The following is a 22,566-nucleotide window of genomic DNA, read 5'->3' on the forward strand; positions in this document are numbered from 1 at the left end:
TCACAATAATTGATTCAGACACACACACACACTGATGTTTAGAGAGGCTCTGGGTTGCAGCTCTGCCAGGCAGAAATATCCAGGTTGCTAATGCGTTCCAGTCAGGAGAGGGAGGCCAGTGGAGCAGATAATCACATCATGTGAGTGAGACCTGCACAGCCTCTGATGCTGATGTTGTTGATAAGACCACTACTATACTTACTTATGACCACACAGTATGTACTGTACCACCATGTACAGCATGGACAAGAGTCTTTGTTCACTATGTGTCAATGTTTTCATGCTCCCTCTGCTGGTATGTGTATTATATGTAAAGTGTGTGCGTAGTCACAAAATGTAAATGATCCCTCGTGTATACAGTATATGCTGGCGTCTTTGTCGGGTTGCAGCTTTATTGGCAAAGGTGTTTTCACCCCCTCCCTTCATATTAAAAACGTCTTTATTGAGCTGAGTAATCATTATACCGAGCTTGAGTGATGACCTAAGCATCACTTACCGAGAGATGGAGGTATATCTGGTGAAAATCAATGGCTATCTGTGATGGTGGATCAGTGACTGCAGGTACTGTCCTTGATTTGCTAAGGTCAAATCCAATTATTTTCAGTGGAAATTCTTGTGGGGTTATTCATTTTGAACGCGGAATTAATTTATAAATATGTTGGGGTTTTTTTTGTTTGTTTTTTGGGGTGGGGGGGCAAAAGTCAACATTTCTGAAAACCTGACTGAACCAGATGGCATAATTCTCATTTTCCATTAACAAATTATCTATCGATTCTATCTAATCTATTATTGTTATTTATCCTGCAGAAAATTCCATACTTCTGCATTGAGAGAAAAGGAACAAAGGTCCGCTTTAAAAAGACTGATCCAAAAGTCTCTGCCATGTATCATCTGAACTTTGTGTGGGAGCATCTATTAACATAATAATGACGAACATTAATTATAATTAGCAATAGTTTTGTACACAATGTGCTGGCAAGTGAATATCGTGTTGCTTGAATGCAATGAGTTATTTGGTTTTCATATTGTAATTTATTTCATGGATTAAATGTAATAGCCATTTATGTAGTAATAAATGTAATAATAAAATATGTTTTATGAATAAAAGTCCTCCGAGTCAGTTAAAAGAAAGTTGATGTGAAAATTTGTTGACTCAAGAGGCTTCTGGTTTACCTGTGTGTGTAGATAGAAGTGTAGGGGTGAAGGAGATGCAGCAACAATAGATAGAACAAACATACATTAAATTGGAACAAACACCTGTTAATCATATTTAAAAGAGTATTTTATCTCTGCACTTTTTATTTAGAGTCTGTAAGTGCTTGCCATTTACGCTCACTCAGGAATCCACTATATCTACGATGCCAAATGTCACGTGACCAAACCCGGAAAACAGGTTAGTTGCCTTCTTGTGTATGCCACCATAAGCAGCATGAACACGGTTGGATGATGTGATGGTTTGAAGCCCAACTTGCAAGAATTTCATTTTATTAATGGCTGGTATTTTCGGACAACAGTTAAATACAGGTGTACCATTTATTTATACAATTATGATATGATATATGTAAACACGAACGAAGCCTAAAACGTCCGCTCTTGTCACGTTTGGTAGCCCTGTGGTGACATCTTGTGTTAAAAAAAATAAAAAAATAAAATACCACGGGTGCTATGTCACGGTCCTCTTTGCCATTCACCCGAGCGAGGAGGAAGTGCTTTTACCCGTTTTGCCGAATGCGGAAGTAGGTTACGCATATGGCGGATTTGCTGACCCCCCCCTCCAACTTGTCAATTTTTTGGTCAACTAGTTGAGTTAGTGAAATTGTGGCTAATTAAGATATAATAATTCTTGTCTACAAGCACAATGGAGGAGTTCACTTTTTGACCTAAAACTACCAGATGACGTCCCCTGATTGTGGTAAGTACTGAAAATACAGTGAAAATACATTTCAATGTGACATAATAATAGTACAGTGGACCCCCACATACTCGCGGTTCGGCACCCGCGGATTCACCTACAGTATTTGCAGATGTATGTATGTGTATATATATATGTGTGTGTGCATATTTTCTCAATGCAATTATAATGGCCGTCAATCATTGGCAGATTTTTGCTATTCGCGGTCCCGAAAATAGCGGGGGTCCACGATACTTTTTATATAGCAAAGTGCCCAATAGGTGATAATTAGCCAGAAATACTGTGTTTAAAAATTCTTGTTGGCAATTTGCTAAAATGTACCTAGACATTTTAGTGCAACATACGCACAGAGAACTGTACTTTCAGTACAGTAGAATAATTAAGCACTAATAATGTGCTTTGGGGGGGCACGGTGGGTGGGTAAGTGGTTGGAGCGTCTGCCTTACAGTTCTGAGGACTAGGGTTCAATCCCCGGTCCCGCCTGTGTGGAGGTTGCATGTTCTCCCCGTGCCTGCGTGGGTTTTCTCCGGGCACTCTGGTTTCCTCCCACATCCCAAAAACATGCATGGTAGGTTAATTGACAACTCTAAATTGCCCGTAGGTATGAATGTGAGTGCGAATGGTTGTTTATTTATATGTGCCCTGCAATTGGCTGGCAACCAGTTCAGGGTGTACCCCGCCTCCTGCCCGATGATAGCTGGGATAGGCTCCAGCACGCCCGCGACCCTAGTGAGGAGAAGCGGCTCAGAAAATGGATGGATGGATTAATGGATAATGTGCTTTGGCTGTGAATTCCATGTGAAATGGGTTGGCAGTAATTTAATCAGTCAAATGCATTCCATGTAAACATTTTTGGTTACATAATAATGCGTTGTGGAGCGCATGTGATGTATAGTTAAATATATTGGATTTTGGCATACGCATATTTAAATGAGTATTTGAATACATTCAAGACAACATGAAGCGGTCAGGATGATAAATGATTTGACGTTTACAAGTATGGAGGAGAGACAAGGGCTGCAAATCAAAACATGTGAGCCAGTAAAATGAAATGGGTGATAGAATGAATGTCACTGGGCATTTTGTTGATTAAAGCCATCCTGGGCACAGAGGATGGAGATGGGGAGACAAAGAGAAGCATGAAGGGGGAAGAGGAGAGAATGTATGGTTAAAAAAACACCTGACAGTGAAATATTGTTGGACAGGATAAGCCAAGAGAGGCGAGGAGAGTGCAATAGAAAAAGCTCAGCGGATCAAATCTTGTTAACACTGTGGCATGACCTTGGCCTGCAGCCGACACCAGAGATCATCTCAGGGTCACAGGCACTGAGCCACTCTGTTTAATTGATATTAGCCGCTACTTTGGAGAGGGGTCACTCTGCTCGTGATGTGGATGTCCACCTCGACTTGGATTTTTGAGAAATTGCTACGGGAGAACAAAAAGCTGACAAACAAACCATGTGCATAGATTCAGTTAGGCCTGCAGCTTTATTTTGGGTAAGTTAATTATATTTGGACTTTACTTAAACATGTGTTCAAAATGGACGCTGCATGGCTCAATATGAGGCAGTAGCTGTTCCGGGGTCACCAATAGTCACCATAATAAAACCTTAAATGTACAGGATTTTTTTTCCATTTATTTTTACATTCTTAAATGTCATATAAGTGTAAAAAGAAAAGTTAATTTTAGGAAGTGAAAACAATAATGCTCATCTTAACATCACTGATGGAGACTACATGGGGTTTTCGGTTTACAATGGTGGTTTTGAGGTAACGAATGGCGTGCAATGAACTAGTAGTTTGCGCAGCACCATAAAAAATAGGTGGTCTGATGCTCAGTTGCTGCCGTACATACTGTGTTTCATTGAATTGTGTTGTATTTATAGCCTACATGTGGTGTTTGTAATAGTTACTGTATGTCTTTACAACTCAGTTAGTGTAGGTTTGTGATTTATGTACAAATTCCGAAAAGAACTGTCATAAAGCGAGGACCCTCTGTGAATGTCTTCATGATCTCCTGAATCTTCATTAAAATAAGACATCTGATATCTGTGTTAGTATTTAGTCTGATCTAAAAATGAAGACTTCCACAAAGAGGGTAGATGAAGTTATTGACTTTAACGCACGTCATCAGTTGTGGTCATTGTCGAAAGAAATGACATCACGAGAAGTGTGCCTGATCTCGGATGTTTACTCAAACGCCACAAGTGTTATTTATGACTTTGTCATGGGGGTTTGCAGGCTAATGTTTCACAGTATGACTAAGACTGTGCATGTGTCAGTGCAACAAAGTGGACTGTCGGTGAAGGTCTTTTGTTATTGACTGAATGTGAGTCAGGACGCTGTTTGTCTCTCTGATCAGAGTCTGCGGCTAAGATTCCTGGAAGCTCAACATCTTTAAGATTGTGCATTTATAGGAACCGACTTATCTAAGGGCAAGCGGGAGGCCATGTGTCGAAAATCCATTCAGTTTGAGAGTTAAAACCCATTTCAAGTCTGCAGTCCAATCACTTAAGATTATGTCAGCCTGTTGCCAGTGGTGGGCACCTTTACAAAGATGATAGAGGTAACAATTTGAAAGATTGTTTGGAATGGATTCTTATTCATTTTATCTTGAAATATCCATCCATAGATCCATTTACTTCAGCTTATCTGTAAGGGAGAGTCCGGGTACCATGCGGAGGAAGCCCATTTCAAACTCTTTTATCAGCCAACTTTTTCTTTCGGTCATGACACACAGCTTGTGACCGCTTCAAACACAGTAACTTGACCTAAAAACTCCACTTACCGTAATTTGTCGTGTATAAAACACTCTCAAGTATAGTACGCCCCACCCAAATTCAGCCCCCAAATTTAGGAAAACGCGTTTACCTATGTATAATGCACACAATCGATTTGCTGCTATACATGCTACAAACATCCATCCATCCATTTTCTTGACCGCTTATCCTCACTAGGGTCGCGGGCTGCTGGAGCCTATCCCAGCTATCTTCGGCCGGGAGGCGGGGTACACCCTGAACCGGTTGCCAGCCAATCGCAGGGCACATCAAAACAAACAACCATTTGCACTCACATTCACACCTACGGGCAATTTAGAGTCTTCAATGAACCTACCACGCATGTTTTTGGGATGTGGGAGGAAACCGGAGTGCCTGGAGAAAACCCACCCAGGCACAGGGAGAACATGCAAACTCCACCCAGACGGGGCCGGGATTTGAACCCCAGTCCTCAGAACTGTGAGGCAGATGTGCTAACCAGTCGTCCACCGTGCCACCCACGCTAAAAACATGATGATGATGATTATTATTATTATTGTGAAAAATGTGCAGCATACCTGAGAAATTACGGTAAATAGTGCAAATGAAACATTATTTGTGAGAAGAACAGTGTGGGCGGTAGACTACGTCATGTACTTTAGAAATGAATTCTTTTTTTTTCTATGAATGTATTTTTGTTATGACCGATTTTAGAGGCGTTTGAAGTACTCATTAAAGGTTTTTTAGAACGCAATCACGATAGCAGCCACCACTTATCGGTTAGGATGTCACTCGGTGCGTGTGCATCTTAATCATTACTGTCATAACTCAATCAGGATCTCAACTCTGAGGTGCAACTACATTTGCATCAAAGACACTGATTTACACCGCTGCTTATTTATTGGGGAAACAAAATGAGTGTAGGTGTTAGAAGTGAATTGCATCATTCTGTGACGTTTACTTAATGGTTTTGTGACTGAGCGACATGAGCCGGTCTCTGACAGTGTCAACACACTGTTTTTTGAACGCAGTTTCATTCAAACTCTTGTCTTATACCTAATGTTGTGGCCAGTAAGCGCACTTGGCCCACTTGGACCTGGATTTGATTTATTGCATCTTTGGAAGACAAGCAACATTTGTAAGTGGACAGGCTATTGGCTTTGCAGTAAAACCCTCTTCATTTCTTCTCTATCCATCCGTTTGGTAAGCAGATCTTACTGCTCGCTGAATAAACATGCTGAGCTTGCCTGACAATCGTCGTTGGTATATGCCTGACCCTTGACCTCACAAGCGCTCCTCGGTGTGGTGGCTAATCTCTTATGTCTTCCAACCTCTACTGTAATTCATTACTTCCTCCCGTCGCTTGGCCTGCCAGGTCGTGACCACGCTGGACCCTGTTATGAGCCCGGCCTGGGTTTGATCAAAGGTGCACTCGTTGCTGGTAAAACGAAGGTAATGCGGAACTTCATTTAAAAATACAGTCGAGCACAGTCCTTTCTTTGAAGTGTATTGATTTCCAATTTGGTCTTATTTCAAAACACTTTTTTGTTCCCATAGGAAATAATGAAAAGTGAAATAATTTACCACAGTAATAGAATCATCTCACAAATTGTTTCGTGAATGTTATTTTAAAAGGGGCATATTATGGAAAATATACTTTTTAATTGCTTGGGTCTCGCAAGTGCCAGCCCACCTGTCAAGTGTGAAAACAATCAAGTAAATATTTTGTTATTTGCTTATTTATGAAAATGTGTCTGTTTGCGAATTCGCTTTTACATAACAGGTGAAATTAGCCAGTGGTTGCTTTGCGCATGTGTAATTAATTTACAGTCTGGACTTGGGGTGGTCATCTGCTCTGGAGGGAGTCTCCGTCTCCAGAAGTCTTCAGTAACGCCACATAAGTCACTAGATTTGCGGCTCATCACTTTGTTTTTGAAAAAAAAACAAAGAACTGCGCCCAGAAACCGAGTGATTTGAACCAGAATATGACAAGGGTATATTAAGTGTTCTGTATTTCTTTATCCTTAGTGTACTTTTGACTGAAAAATGTTATGTACCCTTAATTAAGACACATGGGGACTGCTTTGTCTCGTTTAAGCTGTCAACTCATAAAATAATTTACATTGTCGTAAATTGTTGTTCGTAGTATCACCTACTTGCTTTTTGTACTGGTTGAATGGAAAAGTGTGGTATAAGTGTATTTTTAGGAAACATCTGCTTGCTAAGATTAATTAATGTATGTAATTGATATTTTTAATCAATTGTATGCTTCTATTGTACTGAACAGCCAGACCCTTTCACATGTCACCCTAATTTCATTTTCCCTCTTTGGGCATATTTTCCATAAAAATCTTGGTTCAGCTCCAAATGACAAAATTGTTCCTGCATTCAGCTTTTGAGGTTCAGCTGTACATACGTATGACAGCATATTGGACTCATCACTGCAGGATGGATGGTGAAGAGTCGTGCCGATGGTGGCGATAAAAGCGAAGATAACAATAGGCTGTAGTTAAAACGTGTGAATTATGATGTCATAGATGGGACCTCGGTCTATTGGGTAGAAGCGAGGAGTGCGGGGGATGTCTGAGTGGAGTGAACTTGAATAAAGATGACAAAGTGCAAATGTTTGGTTAAGACCGAAACGGATGTTGTCCCTAGTTAAAAGCTACTATAAAAAGTGACAGTCACTTTTCTTTTTATGTCCATGTGTAACGTATGCATTTGAGACGTTAAATGTCTTTGTTGTGCTCGGTGATGTCATCTGCGGGGAGATAAGGTGTAATTGTTAGCAGACTTACAGCCAGGTCAGCCTGTTTTGTCTCAAAATCTTAGAATGATTTGCAAATATAGCGCCCCGAATACATAGTCATGGTGATGTCTTGGATTACAGTCATGTATAAGCCATAGCCACAGCCATATATTGTGGATATGTGGATTTTTTTTAACTGTAAGCACAGACATGACATAATAAGAAATGAGATCAGTTCTTAATTAATTTGGAGATGAATGATGTGTTTAATGGTCATTATGCCTCCATTGGACTGTTACTTGTGATCGTAAAAGTATGATGTGAATTTTACCAGGAATTCAGACATTAATCACTGTGACCTTGGCCCTCCAAAATTGGAAGAAAAAAGCCCTAAAGAGCAGACCATAAACTTACTGTACATTTGTGATTTTATAAACACCAGTAAATTTGTCTGGTTTGGCTAGTTAATTGCTGCAAAATTTGCAGCATCTCCATGATTGGGACGTTTAAAGCAAGACATGGAATGGAGCTGAATAAGACAACAAAGCCAAAACAGGTTAATATAAAATGTACATTTCAGGTAACTTCATGACTGCTTATGATTGCCTACTTCCAGGCTATCTGTTTTACTTTTTCCACCACTAAACATATAAGTAGCTCAATTTCTTTGTCCAGGAAACAGCAAACATGATGAATACGATTCCATCCATTGATACACTTTATAAATCATTTGTTCTCATGAGGGTCGGGTGTGAGCTGCAAGCTATAGCAGCTGAGGTTGGACTAATAGTACTACACCCTTCTCAGGGCATTAAATCGATTGCAACTGGACTATTCTGGTTGTCTTTGATTAGAAGACATTTCGCCTCTCATTTGAGCAGGCTTCATCAGTTCATGCACCAAGGCTTAGTTAGGACAGACTAGCCCGAGTTGGCGTGGAAAAAACTCAACAATTTATGCTCCAAGTGGAGGCCCACGTCAAACCACAAATGGTATCGTTCTTTTGGAACGCAAAACAACATTCGTTAGAATGCCTGGCAGCGAGGCCAGTGTCCGTCCACAAGAGTCGGACATGAGGGAGATTCCACCTATTGATTGTTGACGGACATTGGCCTCTCTGCCAGGCGTCCTATTGACTGTTGTATTTTGTTGTATCTGCACCATACGATGACAATAAAGGCTGTCTATTCTGTTTATTTTCAATCTTTATGTACAGTACTTTGTTACAACTGTGATTGTTTTTCAAAGTAAACAGAGTTGAGTGTCTCAAAAGTTGAGTCGTACAAGTCTTAAGTACAGACGGTCCTGCATTACTGTGAACCTGTGCCTGGCTCATTAAATCAGATATGGATCCTGTGATTTCTTTGCTGAAACTTAGATAGCTGCAGCAATTATAATGGCAATACTTCATTACATAACTCCAGCAGACAGCGCGTACACTTGATGCAGTTTGATGGTGTCATTGTTACCGCTATGCATTTCCCTGGCGACCTGAAGTTAGCATGACTCCGTATCCCAAATGCAGAAGTGCTGCGTGCAGAGTCCATTGTAAAATTTCAACAGGCATGTTCCATTTTTTTTTAACCTTGAGAGAATTCCCATACATATACAAGGTGTGTCATAAAAGTTCCAGGAGGGTTGTGACAAAATATATCTATAAAATATATTTCAAATCCAGTCTGCCAGTTTTCCGTTTCAAAGTAGTCCTCCATGGCGTCTAATGCAATTTCCCAGACCTTTCTGCCACACCCAGGAGTGCTGTCGCACGGCCATCTTGATGTCATCCACGTCTTCAAAACGGGTCCCCTTGATCAGCTTGAATGAGCTTGGAAAAAAAGGGAAAGTCACATGAAACTAAGTCAGCTGAGTAGGGAGGTTGCTCCAGCACGGCGATGTTCTTCTCAGGCCAGGAACTTGTCACAAGTTTTCCTGCCACAACTCTCACTTCTTCTTGCGCACTGAACAAAGCAAACCCAGCAGCATCTCTTTATAGTTTTTGCTGCTTGACAGTCTGGTCCACATTGAAGGAGAAAACTTTGCAAAAGTTTGTAGTTTGGGTTCTAAATTAAAAAACAGTCCTGAAACCTTTCTGACATGCCTCGTATACTATTTTTGACATTGATCAGGAAGCTCAAGTTCAAGTCTTCAGCATGTACTAGGAAAACTCAGAGGAGGATGTCGGGTCACCAAATCTGTTGCAAATTTTCGCAACTTCAAAGGCATCTTGGGATACCTGTTGTGTAGTTTTGTAAAACTTTGTCCAATTGATGTCAATATCCCGGATAGACGCAATCAGTACTTTAAGACTGAAACTGCACAAACAAACCAATTATTTAAACTGAAAGGCTGTTGAATGCAGAAGTGTCGTAGGAAAATAAAGGATATAATGCAGTAAAACATTGCACAACCTTGTACCGTAAAACTTGAGTTGAAGTTGCATTTGATGTCTTTCAGGTTCAATAAAAGTCAAGCTTGCCAAAGTCAAGTGTCTAAGCAGTAACGTTTTTGGTAATGCAATGAGCTCTGGTTAATGACAGCATGCCCCATAATTTCACATCAGGTTTCATAGTTTCAATAAAGTTGCAGGCATTTACTGCACAGTGGCTAACTTGGACGGCCCCCTTTAGGGCAAATCGCATCCTCTGTCACACTCGATGGCTGTAGCCGTTGCTTACACATCATTTGTTATGTGGTATTTCATTCGACGGCTGCCAGAGGCCCGAGCGGCGCCTTCCATAACTCTTGGAGCCTTGAAAGATTTTTAATTAAAATGAAGACAGCTGGCTGAACTGTGGAGACGTCACAAATAGTTTTGCCCATCAAGGTCTCGGGGCATCAGATTGCAGGCAATTCCGGCTTGTTTGAAGAACTTGTTAATCACGTCTTCTTCTTAATTCAATTATCAACAGCCGCAGATTGATGCATCCACAGATAGCGAGAAACAGAGAATTCAATCGCTCTCCATCGGCTTATGGCGTGTCATTTGTCCCCTTTCTGTATTATATATTGATATGCTGCTGACCCTGTGCATTTACTGTATTGGATTTTTTTATTACTCACCTTTGAGCCTCTGTTAAAGAATAACCACTGACCCTTCAATGTGAACACCAGGGACCCGCATCTGTTTGCGCCTGTATGAGTTCATACATAATACACACATGCTTTTTGCATGCGCATGACACTCGATTTGTATTGTTAAGATGGGCGGGTCAAAGAGTCAGAGCGAGGGTTTTAGGGGGTTGGTTTGATGTAGTTTTGGGGTGGTGGAGGTCTTCCAGGGCTGAAAGCAGGAGCTGGAGAGTTGGAAGGTCACGTTCATAAATTGTTGCCTGTGTGCTGGGGCTTAATTGAAAAGGCTGCAGAAGGAATGGGACCCTGTGATCTGAGGCCCAGCGCTCCTCCCTTGTGACCTCTGGGCCTTCACTCATCACACACCGCATCTGTCTCACTCTCTGTCCGAGGGAAAGTTTGCGTATGCCTTCACATACAGTATTTGTGTTTTAAGAAGCCATTTATTTTCCAACAGTAGCAGAGAACATGAAATTACCTCTTGATGCTACGATATGTGGTCATGGGAGTATCCATTTTAAAATGACAATGTCAATTTAAAAAAAGACGAAAATTCTGACAAGAAATATTGATCTGTTAAATGGTCAAATCAATATCCTAGTGAGTTAAAGTTGAACAATTTGGGGAACCAACAAAAACAATTCGGGAAACTCTTCTGACTTTTTTTGTGATCCCTACACAGCACCACTGACGAATAAGAGAAAACGTTTAATGATGACCATCTAACTAGAAAGGAGACTTTAAATTTCAACATACACATTGAAGTTATTATTACACTTCAAAGACTGTTGCTTTCAGCAAGCCTCCCACGCCATGTCATTAAATGCTGCCTGAAACGGTTAATAAAGGTTTTATGACAGTGACAGTTTGACCCAGGAACTGATTAGTCCACTCAATTACGCAAATTTCTGTTGTTTTCTAAGGGGAAAAATATAAACAGCATATTGTGTTCGACACAGGAAGACCGGAGCCCAGATTTGAATCAAACACTTCAGAACTGTGAGGCGGATATGCCAACTAGTTGTCCACTGTTAAACAGTAATCTAGCGCCATCTTTAAAAAATTCCTGCGCTCTAGGCACAACTTGAAATTAAATGTCATAAAAATGTTTTTTTATGAATAGCCACTTTCGTATCTTGTTTATTGACAAACACTTGCCTTTGTTAAAAGAATCATCGAGTGATTATTTAAATAAAAATGTTAATGTGTGGCACAGTGGAGGATGAAGGGGTTTCCTCCCTACCTAGTAGTCGTAATCATTTCCCATGATACTTCTGTCCATTTACTCACATTTCCACAATATTAATCTTAGTCATCAGATGATGTTGAACCAGGAATTCAGCTTGTCCACCACCTCAGCTAAAAATAGCCACTGACATTTGATCCAGTGGTGTCATCATGTGATATCATGTCCTGTCCTGTAATTATATGCTCTTAAAAAATGATCAATCATTATTATACACTAAAATGGGCTACATGAGTTATCTTCTGTAGGATTAGTTGATGGATAAAATTGATGCTGAATCTTGCCAGAAGGACTAAGAAAATGTGAATAATTAAATTACTGAAATTAAAAGTGCAACATGAAAATGTCCAAAGGTGCTTGCTAACAAGCTGCATCTTGTTCCCTCTCTGTTACGTGACTGTCAGGCATCTTCAAATGAGGAGCAGTTTTACTTTAAATTTATTATCATTTTACTTGTATGATCATGTCAATAGTTTAAGTCTGGAACAAATTTGTGTTAGACTTTGGAGGTAACCCAAAAATGTCTTAATACAAATTGTGGTAATGACAAAATGTAGACAATCCAGCTAAATTGAAGAAAGAATAGGTTCATTTGGGAAACACAAGAGGCTAACAATGAGAAATGACCGTAGTCGTAAGTCAATGGTACAACAGCCTGGTGTAACATAATACGTTCCGCCATAGGTACAGTGTCTACAGTATATGTCACTATACTGATTATGATCTCGCGCCATCAATCTTTCAGCTACTGCTTGAGATAACCGCACGCCTGTGTTGACAAAGCAGCAGCTCATTTATAAAGCTGGGGTCCCCACCTCACCGTCCGTCCCTTATGGAAATCTCTCCAGGAAACAAAGAATTCATAAGCATGAAAGGAGGCGCGCTGTGAAACTCTATATTTCACGTGTCTTCACGTTCCACGCAGGTGACACGTAGTCGCCACCTTTTGAAGAGGTAGCAGCGAGCCGAGCAGCCACTCACCAAGAAAGCGGGGGAATCTGTCATTTCACACTGGGAGGAAACCCATCCCTGGTGGCTATTGTGCCTCATAATAGGCAGGCCATGGTTTAACATATCATTTTGACACGTTTGGGCGTTATGACACAGAGGGTTTTACTGCCGCTATGGATGGAAAGGAGGAAGGAGCTTCTCATGTTACACTGAGCTGGGCCACATAAAGATGCGAACAGAAAACTAGCTGTTACTGAATCGACAGCACCTCTGTTGGTTGCTGTCGGGTAGTACACTCCATTTTGCCTCAATTTATAAAAAGTGGATGGATGGATGCTTTAATCCAGTGATTCTCAACCACTGTGCCGATGATGATGTGGGGTGTACCGCAGAAAATTATTCAGCCAGCCATCCATCTAAGCATTTTCTATGCCGCTTATCCTCCTTGTTAGAGTCAGAGGTGAGCTGGAACATATCCCAGCTGACTTTGGGCGAGAGGTGGGGCACACCCGAGACAGGTCACTGCCAGCCAATCGCAGTGCACAAATAGACCAACAACCATTCACACATATGGACACCTTCAACATGAAGGCTGTGTCGCATGATGTCATGTTGGAACATGTGGATCAGTGGTGGGCAAGCTACGGTCTGCGGGCCACATCCGGCCCGTTGATCATTTCTATCCGGCCGGCCAAAGATTGGTACAGAATCACCCAGATCACATCAAAATCACGGCTACAATCATTTGACCTTGTCCTGTAATGTCGAGTGTTTCCACCAGTTTGTCCTGTAATGTCCAGTCCTTCCACCAGGTAGCGCAGTCGGTACAGTGATACATTGACTTGACTTTGGCTGTTCTGTTTTTACTCTGCTACTGCTCTGAACCCTTCTTCAACCATGACTGGGCCAAAGAAAAGAAAAGTTGACAGTGATTGCTGAGTGTTTAATATATAATGGACAACTAAATACTTTTTCACTGAAGTCCGGTCAAAGGCTGTATGTCTAATTTGTTAAACCATTGCGGTTTTAGAGGAATATAACATCAGCTGTCACTTTTCTACCAAGCATGCTGATTATTCTAACAGCCAATCAACGCAGGAACTGATGACTACGGCTCAGTGGTTAAAATCAAGCTTGCAGGCTCAGCTAAACATCTTTATCTGACAAATTGCTATCCAAGATTCAGTCACACAAGACCCTGAAACAGCGCCACGGGAGCTGCAGATGGAACTGATTGATCTCCAATGTGATATTGTCTTCAAAGAGAAGTTAAACTCTCAAACTGGATGAGTGTTATGCGTCATTAAGCGCAGATAAATTTCCAAAAATCCGGAAGATGGCAAAGAGAATGCTGGTGGTGTTTGGCTCTACATGTGTGTGTGAACAGACTTTTAGGGTGATGGACACCAACAAAACATCCTACAGATCTCAGCTGAGTGATGAACACCTCAGATGTGTTCTGAGAATTGCCACAACAAAACTAACACCAGACTTTGATGCACTGGCAAAAAAAAAAAAAAAAAAAAAAGGTGATCACCCAAACAACACTGTTCCCATTAAAAGTGAATCTAAGTATTAACACTACAATGTGTTTGTTTGTTTGTTTGTTTGTTTATTCTTGAAATGTTAGTATCTGTTCTTGGCTTGGCTCGCCTGTCAAATTTTAAAAGTCAGGGGGTGGGGGGCGGGTTAAACATTGCAGCTTATAGTCAGACCTTTCGGTAATCAACAATCAATTTCACACAACTGACAGAATTCTTAGGCCCATTGATCGTCATAGATATTTGACCTTACATGTAAGTAATGCGGCCGAGCCCCATCATCGCCTATTGTTGAACCACCCAAGCTAAATAATAAAAAGTACAGTAGTATAAGATTGGAACAAACTCCCTCTCTGTCCACTGTTGATGTGCAAATTTAAGGAGACAAGTAAGTTGTAAGACTGTTAATCAATCGTTCATTTCATGCTGTCCAATGAAGCCGCTGTTTGACAGCGCCTGACAACTTATTCATTAGCGACGATAATCAGGCTCCCATATGTTGTGGGGTCTTCACACTTTTAAAGCACTTGGCAACCATATCATCTCCCAACCCCTTGTCAATATGTCAGCCATCTGTTTAAAGACAATACACTCCGCGGGGAGGGGGCTCGCCACTGTTTTATGACTGCGAGGTGTGAATACTCTCCTCCTTCTCCTCGTCCTCATTCCACGCGTGGTGTCCCATCACCCGCTGTGTCCACCTGAGGTCCCAGGACAGCAGTTACAGGGGTCGGCTGCGTCGCGCGAGCCTCTTCTTGAAGGTGTAACAGAAACAATCCCACTAAGTGGCGGATCGCCTTTCACACAGATTACTGAGCATCTGTCACTTTTGCTGGAGGGGGTGCACGCGAGCAGGCCAGCAAGAAGTCATGCACTCACATCACATGACATTTACAAATGAATGGCGGCAATATTATAAAGTTGCAAAATGGTAGCGGTATTACGGGGGATCTGTAATTTGGTTCTCATCCAAATTACGTTTGTGCAGCTGTGGTGGACGTCCATTTTATTTAACCTAAGATCAATTTTAACCAAAAGTGATGACATTTTAATGAGGCCTTTGTTTGCACTCAGATTCAGTCTATTTGAGGTTAGGAGTTTATTGTCTTAAATGGATGACGCACCTGGCAACTAATTGTGACACAGCATCTGTTATGAACTGCCACTATTTTTAGGAATTACAAAATACTGTATAAAGTACCATGTGAATTTATGTGACAATCATAAAACAATCCAATCACAAAGAAAAAAACCTTGTTGAAGTTGGTTTATAATGTATGATAAAATACTGTATGTATGATAGAAGGATAAGCACAGTAAACGATTCATTGACCTTTAATTTTCATAATGATCATCCCTACCACCATATACCCTTAAATTGAAAGGCAATGTGTCTTTTACAGCTTAGAATGGTGGTCGCCAGCCAATCGCAGGGGAAATACAGAAAAACAATCATTCACACTAACATTCATGCATATGGGCACTTTAGAGTCTTTCATAAACCAAAGATCCATGTTTTTGGAATGTGGCAGGAAGACAGAGTACCCGGAGAAAATGTACTACAGGAAGTCCTCGATTTACGAACGAGTTCCGTTCCTACGCTGGCGACGTAACCCGATTTTCCGCGTAAGTCGGATTTCACCGCTAAAGTCGAAATACTAATTACGGCGAAATACTTCTGTTACGGCTATTGTCCCACGTGATTGTGACAGCAAGCTCGTGTGTGTGGGCGTGTGCGTCGATGTGCGAGTGAGACGGGACTGCGAAGGAGGAAGGAGTGCGCGCCGGTGTGAGTGTGTACAGTGGCAAGTGTAGTGACGGCGATCGGGGAAGAGTAGCGATTAGCGGAGGATCCGTTGACGTTGAATGTGCAGAGGAGCTAATAAAGCCATTAAAGCAGCAAATCGGTGCTTCGTGCCTTTATTGTTGCCGCCACCCAGCTCAGCTGTGCAACGAGAGAAGGGAGTTAACCCCTGCGTCTCCCGACCACGGTCAGGTGACCGTAGCAGGAACGGTTAACACTTCGTATAAAGAAACTAAAATACATTAAAATAAAAACATAAGATGCTGTACTTACCATTACTGCGGAGAGTGTGAAAAAACGAGGGCGAAAAAGGCAAAGATAGTCCCGGCGCACAAACACAGACAAGCACTCTGCACTAGCTAAGCAGAAACACTATGGTGCTGGGACAAAATGGCGGACGAGGCACGGGCGTCCTAAAGTCGAAACGTCATAGGTCGAGTGCGTCGTAACTCGAGGACTTCCTGTATTGTATTGGACTAAGCATCCATACATACCCTTTCCTGTGGGATTCAATGTCTGCTTCTATGACCATCACTGGTACGCTTCTGTGGTGGCATAACAAAAACGATACAAAACGCTTATCACTTGTGGAGTTAGAATGTTTGACGCTTACTGAACTGAAATCTCCAACGATTTGAAGATGATTTGAAGTTCAAGTGTTGTTTCGTATTCATATTTCCAGAAAAAGAGTTTTTAAACTCCAAATTCAACTTTGGAGGGTCCACCGTATAACTGTGCACCAGTTATTTTACGAATAAAAATATATGTGAATTGTGATACAGCAGCGAGATGAAGCACACAATCAGCTTTGGGCTGCAAACAAAGACGCCTGTCTCCTTATGCAAGAAGGCGCCTCAACTTCTCCGCATGTAACCTCAGTGTCATCTCTGTGTCTCTTCTACAATGTCGCTGGCTTGTTTGTGCTGCCTGCTTTTCTTTATGCCACCTTGCATCTTTCAGCAGACCACTGGATCTCCTCACACAGGCCCCGCTCGTTTGTTTGGCGGGTGTTGTGTTCTGGTCTCCGCGGGCCTCGAGGGGCCCGGGTGATGCCGCGTCACATTCACGCCGGGTGAAAGGTGAGTACTCTGAGAACAGAGCGTTCGGGTCTGCTGGAGACGACCTGCCTGCTCCTTTCTGCATGCTTGACTTTGGTCTAAAGGGGGTGGTGAGAGGGAAGTGCCAAGGAAAGAGGAAAAGATTAGTGACACACAGAAGAAAAAAAAAAGAAATTCAAATGCGTCATGATAAGAATATCACTCTTAGAAAATAATTATTAAAATACAAGTATAGATGTGTACAGATACGCACACTTCGTCTGCGTTGTCCATTTATATTAGAACTTTTATTTTTATTGCTTTTATTAATAACATCTATGATTTTTGTTGCACCATCGGACCGAGAAACAGATCCTAGTTGTGAATGTACCTCTCAGTGACAATGCCAATAAACTGATTCTGATTTTGATTATTGTGAATAAAATTGAGTGTAGTTGTCTGTACAGTGTAAAATGTCAAGATTATCCTACTAGTTGCTGTGGAGATGGTTATACGAGAGGATAGGATGATAAGTAGGAGTACAGTTGAGCCTTAGAGAATAAACACAATCCCTTCCAGTAAAATGCTCGACCTCCAATTTGTTGCTGGGATTAAAAAACAAAAATCAACTGAAGTCTGCTGAAGTCTCGCAAGAGGTTTATTTTCCCATTCAAATGGGCCTTTCACATAGACATTTTAATGCGCTAACGTAATTTAACTTGAATAATAGCACTAGGGCTAGGAGAAAACAAAAACGAATAACTCGCATAAGTCAACTACAAAATCAGGTCAAGACAAAATTTCTGTCTCGAAGCGCTGCCGGAACCATGTTTGCACCATCGTCCATGTTTTCTACACAGACATTTCCTGCAGACACGCTAAGAAGACTAGATACTCCCGGCTAACCGAAGTGGCTCTGTGGCGGCCATGTTGGGGAGGTCGACGTTCCCTGGCGGCCATGTTGGGGAGGTCGACGTTCCCATCAATGGCAAAGCATACAATGAAATTAAGTCGTAACTTGCTTTACTGTTTTTGTCGACGTCAACCATGTGCTACCAATACATATTATTAAATACAACATTTTTAAAAAGTGAAAAAAAAATATTTTCACCTGTGAAAGGTTACTCCCAGTTCCCTTGTTGTGATTGTACGCCATTGTACTGTATGCCGCACAATGTACTGGCATCCTTGGATTTTTCTTGTTTTTTGCTGTCGACATGGAATATGCTGAAGACTTTTCTTTATCTTACCATAGGCACACAGATCAAAAGCGGCATGTCATATCACCTATTCATATCTGTGTAATGGGTGCTCAGCAGACTACCTAAAACGACAGGATGTTGAAAGTATGGGATCATCATTTTAAATTAAAAAAGGGTGAAAATGAAGTACTTTGCAATTACTAAAAAGTGGAACTGGCATACCACAGCAGCACCCACACCCCCATGCCGACTACAGCTCAACGAGCAGCTCTGCCGCGTAGGCAAGGTAATGTTCATTTATTTATTTATTTTTGTCCATATTAACGCATTTTAATACACCCTACCAATGCTAGTTAGAATTTACTGTATGATGTTTGTAGACTCGATATGTTGAAATCTGTTCACTTCACTCCGCTGCTTGTATAAATCTTTTAAGGCTCTGCTAGAAGAAGTTAGCGAGTAGCATAGCTAGGCTAACCGCGAGGCAGGCAGGCACAGTTTCTCAAGCCCCCGTCGTTGTTTTCACACACATGCACATTCGCTATGACCAGCTACAGGACAGTTTGCAGCGTATTCACACGTGCTGCTGCATGTTCACCCACACGGCATTATGAATGTTTTCGTATATCTGCTTGGTTTTCGTACATTCAAAAATGGTCCAAATGCCAAAAATGCTTGCCATTTGTCAATGTTATTAAAAGTGTCGACAATTTTAAATTTTCATACAGAAGAACATGAAGTAGACGCACATGATCTGCTTACGCGGGCCAGATCTGGCCCCCGGGTCGTGAGTTTGACACCTGTGATCTATGCGGGGAAAAAAATGCAAAGTGGAAAAAAACAAAAGCATTATTTACAATAGGCAATCCATAGAGGAAAACAAGTGCGCCCTAAAACAGACACTGTATATATTTAATTAAGTTTCCCAATATTGGATCAAAAACATACATAAGGGCATGCCAAAGCAGGAAGTGACGCTGTAACCTGTAATCATGAGACAATCTTCGCCCAACAGAAAAAGGCAATGTGCATGGGCATATGGAAAAACAAAACAAAGTAAAAGGAGCTCTCCAAAGTAGGTAAGGCAGCGCCTTGTGATGTCATCCAAAGGATATTTCCCGCCTACTTCTTCACTGTGACAGGAGTTTCACCGAAAAGGAAGTTAGTGTGTTGACGAAAGGTCAAAACGCATATAAAATGTGTTAATGTGCACATGGCCCTAATACAGTTAGAGTGGCTTGTGTGTGGAACCAGGCATAACTTAGAGCAAATAGACAAACACCTTCATTGTAAATTTACATTTAGTGAGACAGGTCAAATTTCCCTGACATATATCACGCTGTAGCAGCGCTGTTATTTGACACTTGTCCCCTCCGTATGTCATGTAATGATGGGAGATGGCTCACAAGTGGGACTCCTGGACAGAGTGAGGGATATCAGGAAATAACAAAAGAGAAAAAACAAAAACAAAACAGATGCGCTGTAATTTATGGCGCACTTTCTGTGATTGGAGAAGAAAGCGCGCCATCGATCCGAGGCCTCTCTCGTCCACCTGTTAAGAGCTTTCCACCTAATTGGCTGCCTCCGTCATGGCGACTGCCAAAAGCATGGCCTTCTCCGCTGCACAATAGTATGTTAAGGTACGTGTAAACGGCGCCTATTTTTCTTGTGCTCCTGCCATTGATTTTTAAATGAAGTATCAAAGAAAATCAATAGTAATCAACAAATAGAAGGCAACACGCTGTAGTGTCAGATCCTGGGGCACAGCTTAATCAGTTTAGAGGCCTGTCACAACACGAGCATGCAAAACAAAGTTGAAAAGCTGTTCTGTATCGAAAGCAGATAGACAGTGGAAGGATGTGTCATTTGTCACCAGGGGGCTACGCAGCCTATCGTTTGGTTTGGGGCCATTCATGGAAGAACATTACAGTATCCCTCGGGCCCGCTATCACGTTACGCCGGAGCCAACGCCGTTGCAAAGGAGGCTGTCCAAAATGCTTAATGAATCTCCAAGTGAACTGTGAAACAGTCGCTCCACCTGCCACTCACTGTCAACACCTCGCCATCGTTCAACGTCGCCTTTCTGGCTTGCATACCTGAACGTGATAGGCCAGCCTTGGCCCCCCGTTCGCCTGCTCCAAAGACCCATTCAAAGACTCTGATTGTGGGGGAATTTTTTTCTTTTCTTTTTTTTTTGGGGGGGGGACAGGTGAAGGTAGTCGCACATGGGGGCCAGACGATGGGAGAGGTATCAGTTTCACATCTTAGTTCTTTGATTCCTCTTTCTCCACACCCCCACCTCAAAATGCCTTTTAGGGTTAAACGTCTATTTTATTACTACTACAATTTCTATTTTGACACTTTCCTTTCACAGTTAAACAACCACAAAAGTTCTTTGGTAAGTTCAAGTTCATGGCCATTGAATATTGAATATTCTGCGGTTAACTGTGACACGTTTAAGGTCAGTGGATTCCACCAACTATTAAAGAAGATTGTACACATTCACTTAAAAAAAAAAAAAATGTAATAATGCTGAACATTTTTGAAAAACTAATGTTAGAATCTTCTTAAGCTATCCTGGAGAGAGTTTGGGATGGAAATCGATTAACCACTTATGTGATCATTACGAATTCTGTTAATTAATCGTGTCTGGAAAGATTTGAGGCACTACTCAAGCCTACATCTCCAGATTTCTGCTATGATGACTCTTCCGGGCTTGGAAACAGGAGTTTCATTCATTCATTCAAAGAGATTCTTCCATTCCATGGAAAAAGATAAAACAAAAAAGAAAAGTTTAAAATAATAATTGATTACTTGATTGATTTGTTCCCGATTTTTACTTTGTGTTCGTAAAAAAATAAATGTAATAATAATAAGCTTAAGACAAAGTATAAATTAATTTCTTCATGGCGAGTCTCTTTTGTACCCCTGCTGTATTTTATCATCATTATCAATTATGATAATCATTTGTATTTATTATATTCATACCATTATTTATTTTATATGTATGATTTTGTTCATGTTTTCTATATTTATTTATTATATTTAGTATTTCAATTTCATACATTTTTAAATTGCATTGTTTCATTTTTGTTTATTTATTCACTATGTTTTGCTGTATAATCTAAATGAATGCTGAATAATACACTTCTGGTCACAGAGGCAAACTATTTTGATACAGCTCTTGTGTGGGGGCTCATTAGATACCTGATAAAAGTGAGTTTTCAGTCAGTTCTGATGGCGCAGTCTCCATGACATAACGTAACAGTATATTTTGTTCTGTGCTGTCAGTCATTACATTGTGTAAACTGGATCACATTCACTTCAGTTCAATAGGAGGTCAAGTAGTTTTTATATTGTAAAGCATGTTTTTCTTGACTGGAAACACAAGAGTGGATCAAACAACATCTGGACAATGTTCTCGCGAGGCTGAGATGCTCTTTGGTCAAATGGTGATCAAATCTCATCCAATCTTCATTCACTTTGAACACAAAAGGGCAGCCGCCTGTGCCACTCTGCCTGCAGGCAACGGCAACTACTCTCCTTGGATATTTGAAACTCTGGTCCAGTTTGTTGGTCTGTGGCACATGCCCAGACCTCCTCCCTTCTTCCTGAGTGCTGTGCCAGGCCTCCCTCCAGGCTGTGAACGTGACAACATAAGTTCCATTCTGTTGGCTGTCACTCACAGCCCCGGGCCCACTGTTAAATGGAAGAGGCTTTTAGAGGTTATGAATGAGCGCTGCAAGGGGAGAGGGAGGCTGGTCACAGTGGACATTTCAGTGTGCGGTATTGTGTTTTGTTGCGTGTGCGCATCTGTTGGCTTCTGTAAATGATCATACTTTTATTGTACTCAAATGGACTGTGTGAAATTAGATACAGAAAATACAATCTACTGTCTTGAGCAGGTATTGGCATAGCTAATAATAGGTCAATTTTAATACAAATTGTAGCAAATTACTGAGTTTCCTCTCAATTTTAATTGATACAAATTGTTACACATTTTTATGTAATTCTAGTAGTTACCTCCTTGAAATTAGTTCATTTTCATTCCTGTACAAATTGAAAATCCAAACCATTAATCCGTTGTCTTGCTACATCAACTAAAATGATCTATCAGTCTCTCTGTCTGTCTATCTCGCCGTGCGTCTTTCTATTGCTATTTGACTTTTAAGTCCTGTTTTCTACTGCATCACCTGTTTTACAGTGAATAGGCAAACAACCAATGACAACGTGTTTTATAACGCAGTGTTTTTGTTCATGAACTGTCCTGTTAGAACTGTCTTTTAAAAGGCCGCTTAT

The 22,566-nt window shown here is 41.2% G+C and overlaps 1 long non-coding RNA gene across 1 annotated transcript; it reads left to right on the plus strand.

Moving 5' to 3' along the window:
• The first annotated feature begins 1,696 nt into the window (after positions 1 to 1,696).
• On the plus strand, positions 1,697 to 20,430 carry LOC133466175 (uncharacterized). The gene is made up of 3 exons (XR_009784872.1): positions 1,697 to 1,912; positions 16,989 to 17,107; positions 20,144 to 20,430. It is a non-coding gene; the product is annotated as an uncharacterized LOC133466175 (long non-coding RNA).
• The last annotated feature ends 2,136 nt before the right edge of the window (positions 20,431 to 22,566 follow it).

Source organism: Phyllopteryx taeniolatus, chromosome 2, assembly GCF_024500385.1.
Source record: "Phyllopteryx taeniolatus isolate TA_2022b chromosome 2, UOR_Ptae_1.2, whole genome shotgun sequence".
Lineage (NCBI taxonomy): Eukaryota > Metazoa > Chordata > Actinopteri > Syngnathiformes > Syngnathidae > Phyllopteryx > Phyllopteryx taeniolatus.